Here is an 8624-nt window from a genome sequence, read left to right as displayed (position 1 = left end):
GTGGAAGACGGCATTCAACACCCGGGGCGACCACTATGAGTACCTTGTAATGCCCTTCGGTCTCTGTAACGCTCCTGCCGTCTTTCAAGAGTTGGTCAATGACATCTTCCGTGACCTTCTCTACTCCTGCGTGGTGGTGTACCTGGACGACATCTTGGTCTTCTCTCCGGACCTTCCTACTCACCGGAGGGATGTTCGTCAGGTCCTGCTCAGGCTCAGGCAGAACCACCTCTACGCTAAATATGAGAAGTGCATCTTTGAGCAGACCTCTCTTCCATTTCTGGGCTACATAATCTCTCAGACCGGCCTACAAATGGATCCTGAGAAACTGTCTGCCATCCAGAAGTGGCCCCGACCAGAGGGGTTGAAGGCTATTCAGCGGTTCCTGGGCTTCGCCAACTATTACCGCTTCTTCATACCGCACTTCTCTTCCCGGACTGCCCCTATCTCTGCGCTCACCCGTAAGGGTACTAATCCCAGAGAATGGCCGCCCGAAGCAGAGGAAGCCTTTCTTTCCTTAAAACAGGCTTTCTCCTCCGCCCCGGTGCTGCATCGTCCGGACGGCAACAAACAATTCTTCCTAGAAGTTGACGCTTCCTCCTCCGGAGCCGGGGCGGTACTTACCCAAAAATCATCTTCCGGAAGAATGGTAACCTGCGGCTTTTTCTCCAAACTCTTCTCCTCTTCTGAGCGCAATTATTCTATAGGAGACCGAGAATTATTGGCCATTAAGCTGGCACTGGAGGAGTGGCGTTACCTGCTCGAGGGGGCTCTTCACCAGGTAATAATTTACACAGACCACAAGAACTTGGCCTATCTCCAGAACGCCCAGAGACTTAACCCGCGCCAAGCCCGGTGGTCCTTGTTTTTTGCCCGCTTTGATTTCGTTCTTCATTTTCGCCCGGCTGACAAAAACATCAAAGCTGACGCCTTGTCCCGATCCTTCCTGGTGTCTGATCTTGAGGAGGAGCCTAAACACATCATCGATCCTGCCAGAGTAATGCAGGTGGCCCCCGTGAGTCTAAATCGTCTCCCTCCCGGTAAGACGTTCGTAACGGTACCTGATCGGGAGAAGATCCTACACTGGGGTCACTCATCTAAGCTAGCTGGCCACGCCGGTCAGAAAAAGACCCTCCAGCTTATTACCCAGCACTACTGGTGGCCTACCCTGCACAAGGACGTAATAGACTTTGTTTCTGCCTGTGTGTCCTGCGCCCACAACAAGGTTCCGAGACACCTGCCAGCCGGTCGCCTCCTTCCTCTTCCAGTACCTGCTGCCCCCTGGCAGCATATAGCTATGGACTTCATAACAGATCTCCCTGTCTCTGCCGGTTGTACGGTCATTTGGGTGGTCGCTGATCGCTTTTCCAAAATGGCTCATTTCATTCCCCTGCCAGGCCTCCCGTCTGCACCCGAGCTGGCTAAAGACTTTATCCGCCACATCTTCCGTCTCCATGGCCTGCCCCTCCACATCGCGTCGGATCGTGGGGTTCAGTTCACCTCACGCTTCTGGAGAGCCACATGTAAGCTGCTAGACGTCACCCTGGACTTCTCCTCCGCTTACCACCCACAGTCCAATGGTCAAGTGGAGCGGATCAATCAGATCCTGACCAGTTACCTCCGGCACTTCGCTAATGCCCACCATTCAGACTGGGTGGATCTCCTACCATGGGCCGAATTCTCTTACAATAATCACGAGAGCGAATCTTCCTCCAAATCCCCGTTTTTTGTAGTCTTCGGTCAGCATCCTCGGATCCCATTTCCCGTCTCCACCTCGGTGGACAATCCGGCTGCGGAATCTCTCGTTAGCAAATTTTCCTCCATTTGGGAGAGTACCCGATCCGCACTCCTTCAGTCGTCCGAGCGGATGAAAAAACACGCTGACAAAAAACGCCTGGATCCTCCACAATTCCGTCCTGGAGATGAAGTCTGGCTCTCGTCCAAGTATGTCCGGCTCAAGATTCCTTCCTACAAGTTAGGGCCTCGGTTCATCGGCCTACTGGAGGTTATCAAACAGATCAACCTGGTGGCCTATAAATTGAAACTCCCGGCCAACTTGCGGATCCCTAACTCCTTCCATGTATCTCTCCTCAAACCTGTGGTACTTAACTCTTTTTCCAAGTCTACAGGTATGCCTCCTGCTCCGGTTTCCGCTGAAAACGAGTTTGAGGTAGAGAACATTCTGGCCACCAAAAGGGTAAGAAGAAAGACCTTTTTTCTAGTAGATTGGAAGGGGTTTGGTCCTGAGGAGAGAATATGGGAGCCCCGGGAGAACATACATGCCCCTCTCATTCTTGGTAAATTTCTGTCTGGCCTAAAAAAGGGGGGGCCTAAAGGGGGGGTACTGTAGCGTCGGCGTCCCTGCCTCCTGCTAGGCAGGGACGCTGTTCCCCTCACCTCTCCGCTCCGTGCCCGGCGCCTTCCCGCTCTGCTGGCAGCGCGCGCTCCTCCCCGGTCACTGTGCTTAGGGAGCGCGCGCGCTCCGCCTCTCTTAAAGGCGCCGCGCGCGCCGCCCTAAGGAGTCCCCGGCCGGAGGACCTCTCCATATATAAGGCACCTCCTCCAAGATGGAGGTGCCCGAGCAATGTTGTTGCAAAGCCTTCACTCTGCTTCAGCCCTCAGGTCCCGTTACCAGTTACCTGCCAGTCACCTGCCAGATTCCTGCTTGTTACCTGCCAGTCACCTGCCAGATTCCTGCTTGTTACCTGCCAGATTCCTGCCTGTTACCTGCCAGTCACCTGCCAGATTCCTGCTTGATACCTGCCTGATATCCGCTTACCTGCTTGCAAGCCTGCGGTCAGTCTGTCTATGGACCTGCCTGCCCGCTCACCTGGGAGCGCTCACCTGCTACCTGCCTGCTAGCCTACCTGGAGGCTCTGCCGTCACTTGACGTGACCACCTGCCTGTCCAGAGACTCTTGCCCGCTCACCTGGGAGCGTCCACCTGCTACCTGTCTGCTAGTCTACCTGGAGGTTCTGCCGTCACTTGCCGTGACCACCTGCCTGTCCAGAGACTCTCGCCCGCTCACCTGGGAGCGCTCACCAGTCACCTGTCTACCTGCCCTTCTACCCAGAGACTGTCCCGGTCACTTGCTGTGACTACCTGCCCGTCTACCCAGAGACTGTCCCTGTCACTTGCCGTGACTACCTGCCTGCCTTCCCTGGGTGTCACCCGCTTCCTTACAAGGACTGCCCCTTTGTATAGTTGCTCTGTGGTTCCACCTCCCAGACCCGTTACAAGAATCCATAATCTCACTGCTTCTACAGTAAAGAATCCATGTTCTCACTGCTCCTACAGTAAAGAATCCATAGACTCACTGCTCCTACAGTAAAGAATCCATAGTCTCACTGCTTCTACAGTAAAGAATCCATAGTCTCACTGCTCCTACAGTAAAGAATCCATAGTCTCACTGCTTCTACAGTAAAGAATCCATAGTCTCACTGCTCCTACAGTAAAGAATCCATAGTCTCACTGCTCCTACAGTAAAGGAATCCATAGTCTCACTGCTCCTACAGTAAAGAATCCATAGTCTCACTGCTCCTACAGTAAAAAATTCATAGTCTCACTGCTCCTACAGTAAAGAATCCATAGTCTCACTGCTCCTACAGTAAAGAATCCATAGTCTCACTGCTCCTACAGTAAAGAATCCATAGTCTCACTGCTCCTACAGTAAAATATTCAGTCTCACTGCTCCTACAGTAAAGAATCCATAGTCTCACTGCTCCTACAGTAAAGAATCCATAGTCTCACTGCTTCTACAGTAAAGAATCCATAGTCTCACTGCTCCTACAGTAAAGAATCCATAGTCTCACTGATCCTACAGTAAAAAATTCATAGTCTCACTGCTCCTACAGTAAAGAATCCATAGTCTCACTGCTCCTACAGTAAAGAATCCATAGTCTCACTGCTCCTACAGTAAAGAATCCATAGTCTCACTGCTCCTACAGTAAAGAATCCAGAGTCTCACTGCTCTTACAGTAAAGAATCCATAGTCTCACTGCTTGTACAGTAAAGAATCCATAGTCTCACTGCTTGTACAGTAAAGAATCCATAGTCTCACTGCTTGTACAGTAAAGAATCCATAGTCTCACTGCTCCTACAGTAAAGAATCCATAGTCTCACTGCTTGTACAGTAAAGAATCCATAGTCTCACTGCTTGTACAGTAAAGAATCCATAGTCTCACTGCTTGTACAGTAAAGAATCCATAGTCTCACTGCTTCTACAGTAAAGAATCCATAGTCTCATTGCTCCTACAGTAAAGAATCCATAGTCTCACTGCTCCTACAGTAAAGAATCCATGGTCTCACTGCTCCTACAGTAAAGAATCCATAGTCTCACTGCTCCTACAGTAAAGAATCCATAGTCTCACTGCTCCTACAGTAAAGAATCCATAGTCTCACTGCTCCTACAGTAAAAAAATTCATAGTCTCACTGCTCCTACAGTAAAGAATCCATAGTCTCACTGCTCCTACAGTAAAGAATCCACAGTCTCACTGCTCCTACAGTAAAGAATCCATAGTCTCACTGCTCTTACAGTAAAGAATCCATAGTCTCACTGCTCCTACAGTAAAGAATCCATAGTCTCACTGCTCTTACAGTAAAGAATTCATAGTCTCACTGCTCCTACAGTAAAGAATCCATAGTCTCACTGCTGCTACAGTAAAGAATCCATAGTCTCACTGCTCCTACAGTAAAAAATTCATAGTCTCACTGCTCCTACAGTAAAGAATCCATAGTCTCACTGCTCCTACAGTAAAGAATCCATAGTCTCACTGCTTCTACAGTAAAGAATCCATAGTCTCACTGCTCCTACAGTAAAGAATCCATAGTCTCACTGCTCCTACAGTAAAGAATCCATAGTCTCACTGCTCCTACAGTAAAAAATTCATAGTCTCACTGCTCCTACAGTAAAGAATCCATAGTCTCACTGCTCCTACAGTAAAGAATCCATAGTCTCACTGCTCCTACAGTAAATAATCCATAGTCTCACTGCTCTTACAGTAAAGAATCCATAGTCTCACTGCTCGTACAGTAAAGAATCCATAGTCTCACTGCTCCTACAGTAAAGAATCCATAGTCTCACTGCTCCTACAGTAAAAAATCCATAGTCTCACTGCTTCTACAGTAAAGAATCCATAGTCTCACTGCCTATACAGTAAAGAATCCATAGTCTCACTGCTCCTACAATAAAGAATCCATAGTCTCACTGCTTCTACAGTAAATAATCCATAGTCTCACTGCTCCTACAGTAAAGAATTCATAGTCTCACTGCTCATACAGTAAAGAATCCATGGTCTCACTGCTCCTACAGTAAAGAATCCATAGTCTCACTGCTCCTACAGTAAAGAATCCATAGCCTCACTGCTCCTACAGTAAAGAATCCATAGTCTCACTGCTCCTACAGTAAAGAATCCATAGTCTCACTGCTCCTACAGTAAAGAATCCATAGTCTCACTACTCTTACAGTAAAGAATCCATAGTCTCACTGCTCCTACAGTAAAGAATCCATAGTCTCACTGCTCCTACAGTAAAGAATCTACATCTGTGATGATGAATAAGCCTTATTACCTGAAGTCGAGGAGGACACACATGAAGGTGGTGAAAGAAAAAAATGTCCTGTGCAAAAAATGGAGAACAAATACTGATCATCATCTCCATGGCAGGGAGGGTGGGGGTGTAACCATTTGGCTGAGATTGGTCATTGTACTCAGACCGACCAATAGCAGCACGGGGAGCTGAGGAAAAATAGCTGCTGTCAGCTACATTTTGGTACATCCAATGACGGGAAAAGGGTTAAAGCCAGCGGTGTGGGGGAAGCAACTGGGGCTAAGAATCATTCTGGGCCTTCTTACTCCAACGGCTGCAGGTCCAAGACCGACATACAAAATGGCTAAACTTATAAGAAGTGAAATGCTCAGACAACTCCAGAAGTGATAGAAAGTTTTAGAACTTTTCCTATATAGAGATTAAGGCTGATTCACAATAACACAGAAAACCATTTTAACTCGATGAAGGTGACATGGACCTGGTGAGGGAGAGCACTAGTAGGATCTATTAACACTTAGTGTAATGATCCTTTTCTCCTGGACACCGGCGGTGACGTGGACCTGGTGAGGGAGAGCACTAGTAGGATCTATTAACACTTAGGGCAATGATCCTTTTCTCCTGGACCCTGGCGGTGACAGCCGGTCTCTGTGTAACAGGCGTCTACTGTGGTTGTACTGATCCCGCATTATCTGGGGGGTCATGAGGTTATGGGGGGGTAGCACTAGAGGCTCCAGCAGTTTTCCTGGAGGTGGAGGTTCCCCGCTGTTCTTCCATCTAGAAGGACGGCGCACAGAGCGTCCGCGCCTTCCCTGGACATCGTCACAACTGCCCCATCATTGAATTCACAAAGGACCACAAACGGGGAGAGGGCGAGATAATGGGATGAATAAGTCCATTGTTCCTGGCGGACATTCATCAATAGGCCGGTAATGGTTCTGGCAAACAATGGTGCAATGATGCATCAACTGAACGTCTCGTGTTTCCTCCTCTACTAACCGACCTGTACCCGATATTGGAATCACCTTGGAGGGTTCACCCATAACTCCCAGCAGCACGCCCGCTGTTTGGGGTCATATGTGACACACAACTTTCCTTTACTCCCTATATCCGATCACTCGCTCGTGTCACCTGCATCTTAAAACTTCCCCAGAATCCGAACTTTTCTCACCTTTAAAACTGCAAAAACTCTTACTGTCGCTCTCATTCACTCTCGTCTGGATTATTGAAGCTCTCTACAGATTGGTCTCCCTCTTACCAAACTTTCTCTTCTACAATCCGTCCTGAATGCGGCAGCCTGGGTCGTATTTCTGCCCAGCCCCTTCACCGATGCCTCCACCCTGTGCCAGTCATTACACTGGTTACCCATCTGCTACAGAATACAATACAAACTCATCGCTCTCACCCACAAAGCTCTCCAGAGTTCTGCACCGCCTTATATCTCCTCTCTCATCTCTATCTATCGCCCTACATGTGCCCTCCGTTCTACAAATGACATAAGACTAACATCCCCCATAATCCGAACTTCGCACCTCCATCTCCAAGACTTCTCTTGTGCTGCACTACTTTTCTGGATTGCACTACCCCAAACAACTAATATCTACCCCCACATTTTTAAACTTGCTTTAAAAACACATCTCTTTAGACAGGCCGATCACCTCACTAACCTAACTCTCCCCTGTTCCCTATTCTTACATTCTCCTCAGACTCTGCTCCCTCGGTCATCTGTCTCCACTTTCTTCATGCAGCCATGCTACATGCACATTACACACACCGCTCCGCTCATTACACACACCGCTCCGCATATTACACACACGGCTCCGCTCCGCGCACATTACACACACAGCTCCGCTCCGCACATTACACACACGGCTCCGCTCCGCACATTACACACTCGGCTCCGCTCCACGCACATTACACACACAGCTCCGTACATTACACATACAGCTCCGCTCCGTGCACATTACACACTTTGCTCCGCTCCGCACATTAGACACACCACTCCGCACATTACACACACCGCTCCGCACATTACACACACGGCTCCGCTCCGCACACATTACACACTCAGCTCCATTCCGCACACATTACATACACGGCTCCGTCCGCACACATTACACACTCGGCTCCGTACATTACACATACAGCTCCGCTCCGTGCACATTACACACTTGGCTCCGCACATTACACACTCGGCTCTGCTCCGCACATTACACACTCGACTCTGCTCCGCACATTACACACTCGGCTCCGCTCCGCACATTACACACTCGACTCTGCTCCGCACATTACACACTCGGCTCCACTCCGCACATTACACACTTGGCTCCGCTCTGCACATTACACACACCGCTCCACACATTACACACTCGGCTCCGCACATTACACACTCGGCTCCGCACATTAAACACTCTGCTCCGCACATTACACGCTCGGCTCCGCTCCGCACATTACACGCTCGACTCCGCTCCGCACATTACACGCTCGGCTCCGCTCCGCACATTACACGTTCGGCTCCGCTCCGCACATTACACGCTCGGCTCCGCTCCGCACATTACACGCTCGGCTCCGCTCCGCACATTACACGCTCGGCACCGCTCCGCACATTACACGCTCGTCTCCGCACATTACGCGCTCGGCTCCGCTCATTACACGCTCGGCTCGGCACATTACACACTCGGCTCCGCTCGGCACATTACACACTTGGCTCCGCACATTACACACTCGGCTCCGCTCCGCACATTACACACTCGGCTCCGCTCCGCACATTACACACTCGGCTCCGCTCATTACACACTCGGCTCCGCTCCGCACATTACACACTCGGCTCCGCTCATTACACACTCGGCTCCGCTCATTACACGCTCGGCTCCACTCTGCACATTACACACTCGGCTCCGCACATTACACACTCGGCTCCGCTCCGCACATTACACACTTGGCTCCGCACATTACACGCTCGGCTCCGCTCCGCCCATTACACACTTGGCTCCGCTCCGCACATTACACACTCGGCTCCGCTCTGCATATTACACACTCGGCTCCGCTCTGCATATTACACACTCGGCTCCGCACATTA

This window comes from Phyllobates terribilis, unplaced genomic scaffold (assembly GCF_046119375.1).
Source record: "Phyllobates terribilis strain yellow unplaced genomic scaffold, ASM4611937v1 Scaffold_1__5_contigs__length_1240528914, whole genome shotgun sequence".
NCBI lineage: Eukaryota > Metazoa > Chordata > Amphibia > Anura > Dendrobatidae > Phyllobates > Phyllobates terribilis.
The sequence above is the reverse complement of the archived record's forward strand: the minus strand, read 5'-3'. Positions refer to the sequence as shown.